General features: G+C 33.4%; 1 long non-coding RNA gene across 1 annotated transcript in view; it reads right to left on the bottom strand.

Annotated features, from left to right (window-relative positions):
* LOC147824482 (uncharacterized) overlaps positions 1–13,028 on the bottom strand; it is a 62,542-nt gene extending 49,514 nt beyond the window's left edge. The window contains exons 1-2 of the long non-coding RNA XR_015442304.1: positions 12,937–13,028; positions 11,175–11,244 (exon numbers count right to left, since the gene is read on the bottom strand). This is a non-coding gene — a long non-coding RNA (uncharacterized LOC147824482). The remainder of the gene's footprint in view (positions 1–11,174; positions 11,245–12,936) is intronic.
* Between the last annotated feature and the right edge of the window lie 5,342 nt (positions 13,029–18,370).

Below are 18,370 nucleotides of genomic sequence, written 5' to 3'. Positions count from 1 at the left end.
AGGGTGTGGGGAAATCTATGTCTATATATATAAATATCTCTGTATCTATATCTATCTCTCTACTTATATATTTAAAATGGGTTTCTTCATATGGCAATGAGTAAGTCTTAAAGATTTGAAAATATAAAAGAAAATCTGTTCATTTTTATTTTTGTAGCCTTTTAAGAAGTATAACATACATACAAATACATACACATAACATTAATGCAGGGGCTGATGAAGGTTACCACACTGAATACATCTGGGAGACTTACATCAAGGTCATGAAACAGAACTTAACACAATAAAGACTTCAGCCCCTGCTATATGTTATTCCATCTTCCAGTTGCTGAGAGAAAATACTTGGCACAGGTAATTTTAACGGAGAGTTTTATTTTGGCTCCCATTTTCAGAGGTTTTAGCCATAGCTAGTTATTACAGTGGATGGAGATAGCGCAGGAAAGCTGTTCACCTCATGGCAGTAGAAAACAGACATACTGAAAAGAGCCAAAGAAGGAGCCAGGACTAGGACATAACTGGCAAAGCCACACCTGCCATGATCACTTCTTCCTTCTTGGCCCCACATGCGGATAGCTCATTCAGCTGTGAACCCATCAATTCATGTAGGAGCTCACCCACTGAAGAGCTCAGTGCCCTTACAAGCTAGTCACTTCTCCAGGAGTCACTTAAGAGACAATCCGGATTAAACAGGATAGATTGCCTTCTACATGTTACCTTCCATGCATAACCTGATCTCTTAACAGTCCTCTCTGATTTTCTCTCCTTTGTACGTACTTTATGTGACTAAAATCATAGTCAGGAACACGTGTTTGAATTTTTTTCCCTCAACAGTATTCTTATGAGATTCATTAACATTTTTCTATGTAGTTGTAGGTTATTATTGTTCATGTTTAATATCACATTCTTTAAACATAACTATTCATTTGTGTATTATAAATAAGCATTTTAGATTATTTTTATTATAAATGAAGCTGCTATGAATAATTTGCAACATAGTATATATGTACATGTGTACTGTGTGTGTATGTATAATCAAGTATTTTTTTTATTTCTCTTTGATGTATATCCAGGAGTAGAATCATTGAGCAAGTAGCATATTTGTTTTTGGATATTTGTATTCTATAGGCCCTAAACAACATATTTTAGAAAAACTTATTTTTCCAATATCATAGAATGTTTGTTGTCATTGTTATAAATCAGTTAACTATGTGTATATAGATCAATTTATGAACTTTCAATTCTGCTTGATATTTGGTACTACAATATTTTCTATTTCATATTTATTTGGCATTGCCATGACAGTTTTTGCCTTTGAAACTATCATGAGAATAAGAACCAGCTCATCCATTCATACAAACATACACACACAGACACACACACACACACACACACACATAAAATTGCTGAGATTTTAAGATTGCACAAATTTTAATTTCTGTATATTGCTCATATTTAAAATATAAAAACTTTTAATATGTTTACATGATACATTTTTCATTTATTTGGGCATTCACTTAGGTATTCTTAAATGTAATGTATTTTATTTTTCCTTTCTTAGGGTAAGAGTACAGAAGTTTTCATTAATTATATTTTTAACATGACATTTTTATACTATTGTAAATATACCTTTGCAATCCTTATTAAATTTAATTGTTCTGATATTTATTTTTTCTTCCTATAAACATCATCTGCTATTTTTATTTAGCTACTTGTGGTAAAATCTTACTTAATTATACTCAAATTTTTCTGAATAGATGATGTTACTGTAACCACATCTCTACCTTTATCGCATAAAAAACAGTACAAAATTTTCACTCTCCCAGTCACCTGCCTCTTCTGATCAGGCTCCATCTCCCAACAACGTACTTGGCAAATGACTATAGACCCCCATGATCAAATCACCTTCATAAAACTCTGCCTCTGAAAACATGAGTCCTTTGGAGGAAATTCTCCATCAAAAACATAACATTCCATCCCTGACCCCAAAAGATTAGTGTGGATTTCTTTATGCAAAATGCATTAAGTCCATTTCAAAGAGTTACTAAAGTTGTATCAGCTCCAGCACTAGTGAAAAGTCCAATTTCAAAGGCTGCTCTGAGGCTCAAAGTGTCACGAAGTGACACGAGGTGATGACGAAGGTTGTAGAAGAATCAGTTAGAGATCCAAAGCATAGAAGCAAAGTTACTTTTATTCAGCAAGCATGCAAGAGTACAGCTGCCTTCTCTCAGCAAGACACACAGGGGTGCCTGAAACAGAGCCACATTGGAAGGGGGGCTCAAGGGGTCCATTTATAGTGGCCGAGGGCCCACCCTGTCTCCGGGTGCGGGCGCCCCTACTTGACTGGCTAGTTGGTTGATATGGCTCCTTACTAGGGAAGGGTCCTGGGGGCTTTCACACCTTTAGAGTCAAATTTCCTTTTTTTCCGTTTTGATCTTAGCAAACCAAGCTTTGCAGGGTACAGCATAAAGAGGAAGTGTGACCACAGACTGTCAGCTTTTCACAGTTGTTTAAGCCTGTTCTGCCACCCATCTAAAATTCCTTTCCCTGCCTATGGGGCCCTATCCCTACAAGGGCAAAGTTTTATTGCGAGCCCCTGTAGGAATAAAAAATTAAATTAAATGCTCACAACATACAGTAGCATATTGTAAACATTCCAAAAAGGAATAATAGGGGAATAGAATTCAAATGAGAAAAAAGCAAGACTGAATCCCAGCAGAGCAAACTTAACTCCCATAGTTCCATATTTCACATTTGAGATATGAACTCTGGACAGTTTGGGCAGCACCTCCCCCCCCCGCCCCTGCCATTTCACACACACAGATTGCAAATTGTGGCCCCAGTGGCTTCTCTCTTGGGGTGGCTTTGCTCACTCCTCATAGCACTTCTCAGAGGACATTCCAAGTTCTTGGTTTCTCCAACTTCCTGAGGTCCCCACTCTGCTTTAAGCTTCAATGTCACAGCTTCCTATACTACTCTATTAGGAACACAATGCCAAAAGTCTCAGTCCTTCTGAAATGTGAGTGGCAACATCCCTGAACACACAACTCTTAATTTGCATGTTCATGAAGAGAGCTCTGTGTGAATTATGCCAAGGTCTTTTCTCAACTCAAGCAGGAGCCAGGGCCTCTTGGATCATGGTTGAAGAGATCTCTGAGTGTCTAAATGGCTGAGTACTATGAAAAGAATCCTGAGGAACCAATTCACTAGGCAGCTATTTTTGGCCAAAGAACCTGGGGGTTCTCTTCTCAAATCAAAGTCTTTTACTTTAGAAACTTTCAGCCTATGAAAGATGGTATCTTGTTCATTCCAGCATTTCCTCAAGGCAACCTTCATATTGTCCTGATGACAATGATTTGTCTGCTTTTTAATGAATTTTTTTCAGCAATCAAACTCTCCTGGGACAAAATTTTTGGGCCCCAAATTTACAGGAGTTTCTTTTCCAGTGAAATTCAAAATTTTAAAATCACTGAGTTGTGTCATTTGTTCTTGATTCTCAAAGTACAACTGTCTTAAACCTTGGAACAGTATCTACTCCACAGTCTGAACTTTGGCCTGTTTAGTCATCTGCCTTTAATGTGAGGCACAGGACATGAACAAAATGAAGGCACATTTTCTGCCAAGGCACAATATGCATGATCTTTGATGCAACTGCCAGCAGACTCCTTGTTCCCAAGGATTGAAACTTCCTGGCCTGATCTTACCATCTGCATTTTTATAAGCATTCTAGTACTCTGAGCTCTAAACAGAATCCCACATCACTCCCTGGATTACAGCATTTCATGGCTTCTCTCGCCAAAATTCTAAAACCTTTCCAAACTCCTCCTAGTGGCCAATTCCAAAGGCTTCAAAACCACTTAGTTATCCAGTGGCAGCAAAATCCTCACTTCTCTGGTGGAAAAAATCTGTCCCAGTTGTTTTCTGGTTTGTGAGACATAATGCCCAACGCACATGAGTTAAGGGAGGAGGGCTTTATTTTTGTTCATGTTTAAGAACTTTCAGTCTATTTTCAGCATTCTTAAATAATGACATGTCACAAAAGAAAGGTCTGAGCAGATGAAAGCTACTCCCAGCATGATGCTCAGAAGTAGCAAGAGAAGGTAGGAAGGAATCAGGGAGCAAGACATAACCTTCCAGGTCATGCACTGAGTTACTTATCTCTTCAAAGAATTCCACAACTCCCAGTAGCACACTCAGTCTCCAAACTCACTGATACCTGCATTCATAGTAAGTATAGTAGTCACACAATCCAATCACTTCCATAAAGTCTTCTGTGCACATCAGCCATGGGGTCATTCTCCATCTAAACCATAACACCATTCAAATGAATTTCCTAGATAATATGGTAATCATATGAGTAGTTTTCTAAAGAGGAGATGCTTTCTTTTGCTTAATATCATTAAGGAAAAAGTCAATTTAAAGCTTTTATCTAGTAAATCGTATGTCCATATTTCTTCAGAAAGACTTCCTGTTACTTTCTTATCTAAATTGGTAAAAATGATTTTATTTCTTTATTTTGTTGTTGTTGATGTAAAAGAAGACATTGTGAGTATTAAAATGTGCTAATGTGTACAGTCAGAATTTTCCCCTTAATTATCTTTTGGTTGTGGCGTATCCTGTAATCTGTGATATCAGTTTTTGTTTGTTTTTCCATTAGCTTTTATAATTTGTATAGAGACTATAATTTTGTCACATGTGATTTCTGAAAACTGTTTCTATGGTCTATGGTCAGTAAGGGTTTGGTGTGAGACTTCTTGAAATATCTGAGACAAAAAAAAATTTAAAAAATACCCTGGTATAGTTGCTCAACCCTTAGCCAGAACATTTAGAAATATAGTTAAGCTTTTATTTCTACTTTGCACTAAACTTAAAGATCAGGTATAGGTGAATGTTTAGGGTCTTTTTTTTTTTAGTACCTGGGATCAAACTCTGGTCTTTCCGCTTGCGCAGCAAGTGGCAAAACCGCTGAGCTAAATCCCCAACCTTCAGAGTCTTTTTTTGTTCTGTGTCCTTTCCAGGGTACTATGCGGTTTCCTACTTCCTTAGTCGAGAGGATCTAACTCTCCAAGCAATCTCCCTTCTTAGCTTTTCCTCTTAGGCATTCAGCATATCTTTTATTATTATTATTATTTCAACAGTCACCTTTTGCCACAGGTAGTAGGGGATCATTCAGTTTCCATTGACTATTGTTGAAGAATACTTTTCTATCAGCACGTCCTTTTGTATCCTCAGAGAATCATTCAAATTAGGTGAAACAAAGGCAAGTTGCTAGCTGCAGCCCTTTAAGTGTCCATTCAAAGTGGACACAACAGTCTTCCAGAACTAAGCTGGTCCCACTGGGTTGAGGAGCAAAAGTACCATGCTGGGAACACAGGCTGTTATGTCCAAGTCTATGGACAAACCAATGAGTGGGTTGCAGGGCTAGGAAAGCACGACGGCTATAAACTTTCCTCACATTATTAAATACATTGACTTTTACTTTTTTATTACTGGGAATAGAACCCAGTGCTTTTGCACTGAGGTATGTGCCTAATCCCTTTTTCATATTACATTTGGAGATATGGTCTCTCTAAATCCTCAGTTGCCCTGGCTGGGATCGATCTTGTCATACTACTGCCTCAGTTTCCCAGAGTGTTGGTATTACAGACATGTACCACTATGCCTAGATTAAATAAAGTGATTTTTTTCAGCACTTGTTGATTTGTCGATTGTTATTTACTTTTAATTTTTTTCTGAAAAGTTTATCTTTTCATAATCAGTTTTGAATATATAACTTGAGTATACTGGACCAAATGATTTAGAATTGCTAGTTAGAAATGACATTGAAATTATATATATATAATATATATGTAAATTATGTGTAAATACAGACATATGCATTCATATAAACACATCATATACACATAAATATAAGAAAATAATATATGTGACTAGCCATAGCATTTGGAATATGCTGTATGAAGTGTCATCAAGATACACAGTGAATGTTTAAATCTAAAAAAAAGAAAAATTATAGCAAAAGACGCATTACCTCTAATAATCCTTATAATATATCCCTTCTGGGCCGGGGATTTAGCTCAGTGGTTCCACTGCCTGCCTTGCAAGCACAAGGACCAGGGTTCGATCCTGGGTACAACAAAAAAAATTTAAAAAGAAAGAAAAAAATAGATATCCCTTCTGTTTGAATACACTTATTCTATCATTTTTGTGACTTCTTAAGAAATTCTGGAAGTGTACCATTATGCTTTTATAAGATGTTATTAAAAAATCCAATGGCTGCTACTGCCTGAGTGCTATGCAATGGAAATTTCCTTGTGTCTTCATCCACCTTTTTCTCTGCCTCTGGCACTGTGGAACTTCTAGCTGTTCTCCAAAAGCAAAATGACCATGGAAAGTAAATATTTTGAACTGATTTAGGATTTTGAAGACGCCATGACAGGGCAACCAAAAGACACTCACGAAAGGGGACTTTGGTAGCTGCTTTAGTAAATGACTGATTAAGTGTTTGAAGTGATGGGACAGTATTTTAAGAGGAGATAATGGTAATGAATCTTCTACTGTAATTTTTAAAAATTTTACATTTACCGTATTTTATGATCATACCACATATTATTTTGAAAAATATTTTCAAGTGAGACACATTTCTATATTTAGCCATACTATTCATTATTTGGAAGTTTAAAACACTTGGACATAAAATGTTTTATTTATAGCATCTCCAGCAATTTCTACCAAGTTTAGTCTCTTTATTCCTGAAGGAACTTATACTATCAAAGTTGTAGTAGTTAAAGAATAAACTCTTAACCTCTCTCTTTCTCTCTTACAGGGATATGAGTGAGTTCTATCTGCAGAGACTAGGAAGGGTTAACAAATAATAACAGCAGAATGTAGGAGGTCAGAGCAAGCTAGCTGTATTTTTAGCCAGAAATATTGAGTGGTATTCCATTTTCCTGAACAAAAGGACATGAGAAGGTAAAGAGGTCTTACCTTTTCAGCAGAAATACAATTTGAAATTTCCCAAATACAATCTGCTTTCTTCTAAATGTTAAACCTTAGGGCAGACAGACGATGATTTTGTCTAATTCTTTACATATGACTCAATTCTTTTGGAAAAAAAAATCATAAACTGAACCTTTGGAGACCCAGGATTGGGATGAGTTCCCATTAGAGTAAATGACTGCATGACTTAGAGGTGGTTTGAGTCAAAATATTTTGCAAATAAATAGAAGCATATGCTATGCAGTCTTCTTGGAAATAATCTAAAAGCATTATTTTTTCAGATTATTGCAGTGAAACAGAAACAACTGATTGATTGGGTTGGATAGAAATAATTTTTTTTTTGTTCCTTCAGGGAAGTGTTCTGAGATGGTCAGATAAACACTCTAATATCTTAATCAATAATTACTAACACATTTTGTATACTACTAAAATAGTGACAGATGCTCTTAGTCGCTTTTTGATATCTGAGGGAGGTTGTCCTGAATTCAATCCCTTTATATGCTGAGCATCAGCTCTATGGACATTCTAACAACTTAATAGTAACTGGGGTTAGTGAAGTGTTCATTTTCCACAGTAACCCTTAAAATAGTGACATAACTTAAACTGGAATCTAGAAAATCAGAAAAAAGTTTTTGAACAATTTAAGTTAAGAGATGATTCATTTCTAATACAAGTACTGAAAATGTAGATATTTAGGATCTATATGTTAGATAGAATCAATAGGAAGCAACAAGAAACAAAGAACCAAAAAAGAAAGACAAAAAGGAAGAAAGAGTAAATTAGAAATTTATGTTGTGGTGCCTGGGTGTGTTTTGACTTTTAGGGCTGAAGAATACTGGAGGAAAACAAAAAGATTAAGCAATTTAGGTACAAGAAAGTGGCATGCATTATGAAGCTTGAATAGAAGTACATGGCAAAATGGAAATCACTGGTAAAGATATATCTTGAAAGATGATTATGGAATTCATGAGAAGAACCATTCAGAGGAAATAAAATGTTCTAGAAGAAAACATGGTATTCTAATCATGGTGAGGAAAAACAAAACAAACAAAATAAAAATACACGTGAAAAGCAAGAATAAAACAAACCTCTAAGTGGCCAGAGATGTATAGTTAATTTAGAAAAACAAAATATTTTTCTGAATACAAAAAAGAATTTATACAATTAATTAATAACATGAAATTCTTAGCAGAGTCAACCAAAACCTTATTTAACTAAAATAAAAGTCATTAAACATTCAGACTACTGGATATCTATCCCAAATTTTCAGGGTCATTCTCACACATGTAAAGCTGATGTGATAAAATGATATTAAATTAATGCATGTCTATGACCTTTTTATATATATTATAAAGTAAGCAATATTCATAAACTTCTTCCTTCCGAAATTTAACCACAAAATTCATGGAAATATCCAAGTAATGAAAATCTGATGGACATATATGTTAGTTTATATGGCCACAACTATGACCAGTTGACTTTATGATAGGACAACTACAATGCCTCAATGTAGTCACATGAGATTTTTTTAAAGTATAGCATGTCCTCTAGTTGGTAGCAGAAGGGGAACTGAGAAAGATTTGAATTGTGTGGAAGGCTAAACACATGGTTATTGGCTTTGTAGAGAGGGTTATGTGATCACTAATAGAAGAGAGAAACACTTGGTGAACTGAGAACAAAAAATATCTAACATCAGTTATTCAGCTGCATAGAACTCTGTTTTGGCATTGACCTGTGTACTCAATTCTGGAAGTTGTTTATTGTTCAGAGTTTCTAAGTAAGAGTGTATTACGGTCAGCACCTGATTACATAGGTATACTACACTAAGCATATAATCCAGTTGAACCCGCTCAGATTTTTGACCTACAAGGCTATGAGCTAATAGATGAGTATTGTTTCAGGTCATTTAATCTGTGATAATGTGTTTTATTAGAAATAAAAAACTAATAATCACATAAGAAAAATAAGAGCCCAGTGTTCTCTTTTACTTTGACTGGTTATTAGAAAGATCAGATTAGATTTTGCCACATCTTTTCATTAAGACAGTAAACATTTGCATTGTATATTGATGCATGCACATGAATCTCTGGTTTAAAGTTACTCAATTTTAATTTTCTCTTCATTGATTTTAGTAAAAATTTTTTGCTGTATTAACTGCATGTGTTTTTTTGTTAGTTTTTATTGTCTATTTTGAAAAGAGATGAGGTATTGCAGAAATAAAGCCTTAAGACTATTATCTCAATATATAGCAGGGAGATATTGTGTCATAGCTCGTCAACAATGAAACAATTGAGATGTACTATGCATCCTTATATGAGTATGGAGGGATGGCTATCCCTCCAGTGAAATATCTACTTTTTAGCATGTATTCTGAAGAAATCTATACTTCATGCCTGACAGGTTCCTCATATTTCTTGCAGGAAAATCTTACCCTGAACCAAGGAAGTGATCTTATACTAGACATTTGTAGACACAGAACATTTATAGACAAGCAGCACACCGAAGTATAATCATACTTTGTATTATAATCCTTGCCTTTCATTTGAATCTCCTTTACTTGAGTCAAATACATGTTAGACTTAAATTGTATTCTCCACAATAGACAAAGGAATGTAACCACATAAAAGCATGATTTATGTTCCTTATATGTGACTCATGAACTTGAAGGAGGACAAGTAAGTGTGAGCATAGCTTTTCAAAACTAAGGAAAGAAACACTTGGCCCTATGCTGATGCGATGATAATTATAGCTAGATCTGGCTCTTGAGTCCTCCGCATTTAAAACACTGATATGAAGTAAAAGACATACCTTCATTTGCTATTCATGAAAACGTAGCTATACAATTTCTATTCTTTGTGATAGATACGTGTTCCTTGTTGAAAACTCCAGCTTGTTGATCATTCGCTAGAGCTGATTTTGAGTTTTGAAATAGGACAGTGGTTCAAGTCTCATTCTTCTGAATTCACTGAGATTCATAATTTTATAAAATCATTCATGTAATTTAATATCTCATAAATTAAATCATCTGTATATAATTATAGCAATCTATCTAACGATTAAAATATTATAGAATGTCTACCATATAATTACAATCCTTTAATGAATACTTTTGATATATCTTACAATAATAACTCTAAAATGTGCTCTGTTTCAAGATTTTAAAGACCACTAAAATCATTCTTTACTACCAGATGAATGAATTTAGCAACACTCTATGCCACCTTTAAAAGAGTGAAATCATATTTCCATTCTTCAATTTAAAACATAGACACTTTGCCAGAGGATAGTATCCTTTTTAGAAGGCCACTGTCATTTTATTTTGCACATTTGGGTTGCATAAATGCTAACTTTAATGATGCAATATTTCCTTTCTAAAATTATATTTTATGGTGGATGAACTGATCATTAATTTTACTGTAAAGACATAATTTGTACATTTTAATCTATTTTTCAACTAATCTATTTGTATCTGTGTAACAGCTGGTAGTTCCCAAAAGAAAAGACAATAAACACTCTACCCGAGTTCCATAATTTCTTTGATTTATCTTCCCTGCCACATAAAATCCAGCTTTAAAGTTTATGTCTCTCTTATGCCAGTATTGTAGTTATTCTGTATACAAGTGTACTTATGGCATATGAGGGTTGCACTGGTAAAGCAATTACACCAAACTGTATAATAGTTTGTTAAATGCTCCATTACTTTTTCATGCAAACAGTTTAAAGTGAAGAGATTGGCATTTAATTACTTTATTTTTATTTCTCCAAATTTATTTCCTATTTTTAAAAATTTATCTACATTTTTATTATAAATATTTTTCAATTTTTCCTATTTCAGTTATAACCGAATCTTCCTGAAGCCAGTGGTTTATGAGTGTCCAATTAAACTAGTACTATTTTTTTCAGCAAGAATAAAGACTTAAAATGCTCTAGGAATCTCTGAAGTCTTACAAATCTATTGAAATTAAAATATTTTTATGTAATTTGGGGTAAAATAACAAAAATTACATTACAATATTTGTACAAGTTAACTGAATATAATAACTTCTAAAGAAAATATTTTTTGTATAAAAGAAAATCAACTGCTCATGAATTAAAATAAAATTACTGTAAGAAAGTCCACTTTCTGTTGATATAACAAAATATATGAAGCTGAATAATTCATAAAAAAAGAGGCTTACATAGCTCTTAATCCTTGAGGTCCAAGAACATGGTTCTTACACTTGCCATGCTTCTGATGTGGCTCATATTCTGTGGAAAGAGGTAGACAGCGATGTATGCACATGTGTGTCTGTCAGAGGAAGGGGATGCTGACTTTCTTTAAACCATATATGCTCACAGTAACAGGTCCAGTCTCTTCAGCCCTGACTTACATGAAGAGAAGCAATAATTTCTCTTGATCACTACTCATTTATTAAAAATATCGCCTCTCAATACTGCCGTCAACATCAAGTTGTCATAGGGACAAGTGTAGTCAAACCATAACAAATATCATTCACTTTGATTTTATTTACTTCCTTTATAAAAAAAGCAAGTGGGGATTTTTTACTCCTTAGTGCTATTATGGGGAAAGAATGTTTCTAGTAGTAAGATTCAATATTTATTTATATGGCTTTCAACAAAATGAAAAATATGTAAACAAAATAAGGTACACCAATTTGAGGGAAAAAATAACATATCCATAACATCATCAGGAAATACTTCCTAGTGAATACAAAGATATGTATTAGTCTTGCTGAGTACTTGCATTTCTTTTTTGAGTTGTATAATAATTCTTTAGTATCAACTAAAATAGAATGTATCTGTTATAAGAAGTGGGAAGTAATTGTCTATAAACAAAGGTTTATTACATTCTAATACAGATTATTTATATATGCAAGGTTTGTTATTAGAAAGCTTCCACCTTTTTTGTGTACAATTTGCAAAACTATTCTGAAAGTGGAATATATATGCTCAAGTCTGCAAAGAGTGCTAATTGAGTATATTGTAATATTTCATGTTATTTAAAAAACTGCCATAACTGAGCCTTTATATTGTCATCTTATTTAATCAATATATTTTGATACTAGCTTTGTTTCCACAGCCCAAAATTCTGATTATAGCAAGTTGTATTGCCAAGGAACACTTCTGAGCACAAACTACAATACTAAAAAAAGTGATTTAAATTGAATAACCAAGTTTAAAATAAAGAAACAGACATAAGGAACTTGTTTTCATTGTAGAAAAGAAATTATTTATATTTATTTGAAGTAAAATTCCTGTGAATGTCTAAATGTGTTCATGAGAAAGGAAATGGAAGTTTGAAAACTTATGATGAAAGTTAATCATCTTTCCCTTTCTTCCCCTTAGTTCTTGTCCCTTGAGCCTTCTGATAACATATTAACTAGGGTACTTATTCACATTTATCATTATGTAATAAGTCTAGTAACAATAAGAGCAATTATTATATCTTTGCAGTTTTCCTGATTTATACATTGCTGTAAGTGGATTAGTGTTGTTAGCAAAGTTGTAGCACTGCATTGCATGAAGCAGAATTTAATTAAAATCATAAAGACCAACTAGAAATACACTATATCATGTAATCAAGGTAGAGAACTTGCTGTGGTATAATATATTTTTATCCAAAATGTTTTAATACTTTCATTTCTATTTTCCTCCATATTATCACCAGTCCGATTTTTTATTTCTTGGAAATATCTCCTGAGTCTGACAGTTACTCATAGCTTGAACCTACTGTTTTAAACAAAGTCACTAGGACCATGCCTCCAGCCTAATATCTGATAACCTTGCTCTTGTGCTGCTCCAGTTGATTCTTCTCCCTCTGGAAGGCAGGCTAATTTATATTTTGAATACAAATCATATAATACACACTTCTCTGCTTACTATCCCCAAAGCAACCCTTCTGATAGTCTCTTCAGATCCCACATGATGCTAGAAAATTACCTGTACACACACCCCCACAGACAAACAGCCATTCCACTGAGCTGTTCTCTTGTAGTACTCTTTCGTCCTCTGTTTGTCCCAGCTATAACAACTTCATGATATTTTTAACACGCCAACAGCATTTCTGTTTTGAAGTGTCCTCTCACTGCTCTCACTCCCTGCAATTTTCTGCCAGGATGTCACTCCATTACTGTACTTACATCTCTAGCCTATGAAACATTAGCTGAGGGGCTTTGTCAAAACCCTCTAAAATAATGCTATATGCCCTCATACTTCTCTTTTCCCTTTACCTTAAATAATTCTTCTGTCTAAACCCTTGGCTAACTGACATATGATACATTTATTTTCTGATTGAATGACTTGTGTCTCCTTAATAGAAGGTAAATACATAAAAATAGAGTCTTTGTGGGCTTTTCTAGTTTCAGAATTAAAAACAGTGTCTATAATGCTCGGCAACCTCACATTATAAGGGTATACATTGCAAGGTTATGATGTCTATAACCTTCAAACAAAGCAATACAACCATAATGTGAAACATTGAAATCATACTCTTTCAGAATGAAATTGAAAAGATTCCATAGTCTGATGTCAGGATGTGCTTTTCTGCCCCATTGCCTCCACATTTCATTTATTTAAAATGTGAGTAAATCCCAATGCCAGAGAAACAGAGAATAATATGCCTTTAGATATGAAATTCTACTTCAATATATATTATGTTTTCCATCTCCAAGTGGAATTTTGCAATTGCAATAGTTCCTATTTCTTAAAGCTCAAAACTGGCCATAAACAGTTATCAAGGGCTTATACATATTTTAAGCAAATAGTATGTGAATCAGATATACCACTACATTTTGTAAAAGAATCCTCTTTCACAAAGTATTTCTGTGTCAAATTCTATTATGTCCTCCCAGGTTTTTGAACACAGACTTTTTGTGGTTGATATTTTTAAAACCTGAATTTATATTTACATCGCTTATCCATGTAGTATTTTGTTCTATAACTATCAAATAACATAACACTATACTCTGGAATAGAACAGATAAGAGCTTGGGGAACTATCATGTACAATTTTACATCTTTTTCACTTAACTTTTGATTCATGCATGCTTTTCTAAATATTTAAACAGTTTTTCTCCCTGTGGTGCTGATTGTAGCTAAATATTTATAGTCATGTCTTCATAGCAAGGTCCCACCTAGACAGCTATTCTTGTTATCTTCAGTTAAATTTGTTTCCTTTGACACAGAATTCAACTCACTACATTTATTTTTAATGGGCTTTTGTTTTTAGGATTCTCCTCCCTGATACAACACATTTGCACTGAAAAGATGGCAATATCTGAATCAAAAATGTACTTAGCATATGAAAAAGTTTCTGGTAAATATTTCATGTTAATTTTTCCATTTATTGAGTGAGAAACATATCTTTATCTCATTTGGCCCACTGCCCATTAGAGGATGTGAACTTATGCAATAGTTATTTAATTATTTATATAATATTTAAGGAAAGAATATGAAAACTCTCACAGCAATGTCTTCCAGATCCATAACATTTATTAGAGTTTATGTCTTACTTTTCCAGAGAAGATCATGATCAATAGCCACATAAAATGTCTAATAAAATATTTAACTAAAAATGTATTTTATGTAAACATAAATAAATGATGCTTTAATACTGTTTTTCTCTCAATAAATTCATTTATTAAATAACACACGTTGAGTGTTTAATATGTTTGGTAATAAGATAAATGTATGCAAGAAGTGGCCGTAAAGAACTGATTACAATTCCTTCATTTACAGGAAATAGGAACATGTATAAAGAGAATGATTCTAATTATCACACAGTGCATATATCACATTTGCATAATAGTGAAAATGTAAGTTTGGAATTTTCATGTTTCTGTAGTTGATAAATTGGCAAAACTGTAGTCTCTCCAGAAGGAGATCAACTCTTAAGCACAAAATACCCAGGATTCTGAAAACTATAATAAAAATTGTGGGGAATTTGGGAGTTTTGTTGCCCTGGAAGGGTGGTTGATTCAATCTGGAGCAGATGGTAGACAGAAAAAATTCTCAGAGAACAAATTGGAATAAAATAATTTATCTCCCTGGGAAAATCAATGTGTGCTCCCGGATTGCATAAATCAATAGCATTAGCAAAACATTGTATTCCCTAAGTAAGTCTGACTTGTTGGTTTGTCCAAGAGGTTCGGGAAACAGGTGGATTATTGACTAACCTTAGGCATTTAACTTCCAGACATTTTTCCTTTTCCAACCCACAAGCCTGTTTCTGCTGGACTGCTGGAGGGATATTCTGACTTCTAAGAGTGTTTGCAGCATTTTATTTATGAATGAGCTGATATTTTTTTTGTTGAAGCCTGGAGTTTCTCCATTCTAATGTAGTCTCATTTTAAAATAATGTCTGAAGAAGTAACAATTTAAAAAAAAAGACAAATTCAAAGATGACCATAATGACAACAATAACAAAAAAAAACCTTGTTTACATAATACTTATATATACAAATGTTACAGTGGAGAATTTGATTATAATGTTATGAAAAATATATTATTGATGTGACATGAGGTGGAAGAATCCCTTTGCAAATACAACTTTATATGGAAACATAGTAATTAAATTATATTTAAAACTGGCATAAATACCAAAATGTATCTGAAGAATAAGTTATGAATTGGAAAATAAATTAAAATTATTTGCGGATGTTGTACAAAATGACAAAAATTCTTAAAAATAAAAATGACTGTTATATCTCAAGCAGAATAAATGGAGAAAGACAAATGACAAGGAAAAAAATCAAAGTACAGAAAATGAATAGTGAATATGAAATATTTGAAGACATAATACAAATAAATAGTTCATAAATAAAGGCTCAAAGAATAACAAAAAAGGAAATATAAAAAAATTGCCCTGGGAAGAATTTTAGGAAAATTTAAAGTATCAAGGACCATGAGAAATTCTAAAAGCTCTCAAGAATATTTTTTATCACTTTAGAGAGAAAAAAAAATAAAAATAGTATCTTAATATTCATTAGCAAAACAGAAGATAGAAATTACACATATATATGCATGTGTATATATTTCTTAATTAACTTCTAATTTTAGTTTAAATATAATTATATATTAGCAATAAAATTTACTCATTGTATTTTACATATGTATGGAATAATACAGCAAATATTTTGATTCTCTAAATATTTCAGTAGCCCAAATACTTAGAGATGGTAAAATATAGATTTTGAAGCAGTAGTTGTTACATACAAAATTTGGTTTATGAGAATTCTGTAGAAAAATGATGGATCATTTCATAAATTATATTGAGTAAATTGGTTATCCACTATGAGAAAATGAAAATATATTTTGAAATTGACTCCTCCTTGCACACCCAAATTAAATATTAACATATGAATGTTATTAAACATTTTAAATTATAAAATACCTTTATATTTTAGCAGGGAAATTTTATTTAAAAGGAAAACACACAAGAAAGTTAAGCATGATAGATGTGGTCCCATTAATATTTCATACAAATGTGCTGCAACTAGTTAAAAATGGGTGAAATATGTCGACAAGTGTGATTTATTAAGAAGGAAGAGTATTTTGTAGCCCATGAATTGGATAAAGGACTAAAAGGAGGACAGTATGGCAAGAGCATAGGTGAGGAATTTAGTTACAGAAATTTTTCTGGATAGAAATACAGAATTAAAAAATTTAAATTTTATTCTAAGTACAAAGGAGGAAAACATATGCATTTAGAGTTTTCTTGTTTTAATATCTGTGGGACAGCAGTATGGAGAAAGATTTTTTTCCAAAGTAAATACTGGTGAAGGAAAGACCAACTTGAAATTTGGAAACTCTTACACTGATCCACATGGAAGAGGTTGATTTAGCCTCATGTGGTTGTCAGAGTTGGAGAGAAATACACAGTTTTGAGTTATAATTTACAGGTGTTTTCTGATAGACTGGAGTTAGCTTAAGCAAAGGTAAGTAAAGAGTATGTCTAATTTCAGCTTGAGCAACAAGATGAAGAATAATTTAATAATAGTTTAACAATATAGAGAATGTAATAACCATTGGAGACAGGGCTAGCATATCACATTGTGTTTAGTTGCTAACATTTTACTTTCTGCCATCCAGCTGAATGGAAAAGTTGATCATTCTGTAATACTCATCTAATGTGAAGAAAAGATGCACAGCCTAACAACAGTGAGTGATTGGATGGAGGGATCTGAAAAATTCTGCCCATTAATGAGATCACCTACAGTAGTGAAAGTGTAGAAGAAGTGAAGCCGTTAAGGGCTGAGAAGCTGATGCATAGGCAAGGGGCAGTAGAAGTGTGAATAAAGAGAATAACGAATGTTTTAGAGATAAAGACTAGAAAGAATCCATTGAATTAGGGAATTGAGGGTCACTGCTAAGAGCCCATTCTAGGGCCTGTCTACTCAGTACATTTTTATGAAACATCAATGTGACAAAATGTAAATTATTTAATTTTCTTGTATGTTTTTTTAAAAATTTACTGTTAGTTATAAAGTTATTTTATAATTTGTATGTCAATTTTTTTTTTGTACCAGGAATCGAACTCAGGGCTTCACACTTGAGAGGTAGGTGCCATGCACTGAGCTATGTCCCTAGTCTTGTATGTCAATCTTAAACTTGTGTGTCCATGGATGAGTGAATTTATAAACACATTTTCACCTTTGGTGTGGATAGTGGAAGAAATACTCAGCTCTTGAGCGCTACAGTCAGTATGGTAAGAACTGAACAGTGAATGATTATTAATGTAGAAATGATAAAATTGTGATTTTGTGAAGAAATTTAGGTAATAAAACCCAAAGAGAAAATTTGACAGCTTGTTTTCCAGGTGTGCCAAGAAAATTTAGTTTTAAAAAAATTTTTGATTACTATTTTTCATGAATCCTTACATTATTGGCAAACAGGAAGCTAAGAGACATTAAGAGGGGCAGACATTTATCCTCTCTCTCTCTCTCTCTCTCTCTCCCCCCCTTTCTCTCTCCACATAACCCCTTGTCAGTACTTTCTCCTCTTTTACATAGATATGTCCTATACATATTCTGTTTCTTTTGCTAGATTTTCCCCATGTAGCACATGAAAAGAGAGGCTCCTATGACACTACAATAGTGGTTTTGGCTGTGTGGCCCTATGTGAAAGAAGAGGGAATCTTTGATCTCTGCGTGAACATTCCTGTCCTCTTGTCTGTATTCAACAGTGGATGTCTGAAATCAATATATTTTATCAACACCAAGTTGTCATTTATCTGTGAAGTCTGCAGCTAGAAAGAAAACTTCCATTCTGACATAGGAAATATGACAAATGTGAGTCAGGGGAGGATGACAGGACTGGGTACCAACGTAACGCTGTAGTCTCAAGCATTTGAGGAGTTTCTAAAATCAGATCTCAC

The sequence above is a fragment of the Heterocephalus glaber genome, unplaced genomic scaffold, assembly GCF_053883595.1.
Source record: "Heterocephalus glaber isolate CG9 unplaced genomic scaffold, H.glaber_assembly_v1.0 deba00001538, whole genome shotgun sequence".
NCBI lineage: Eukaryota > Metazoa > Chordata > Mammalia > Rodentia > Bathyergidae > Heterocephalus > Heterocephalus glaber.
Note: the sequence above shows the minus strand (reverse complement) of the source record. Positions and strands in the feature narration are given on the sequence as shown.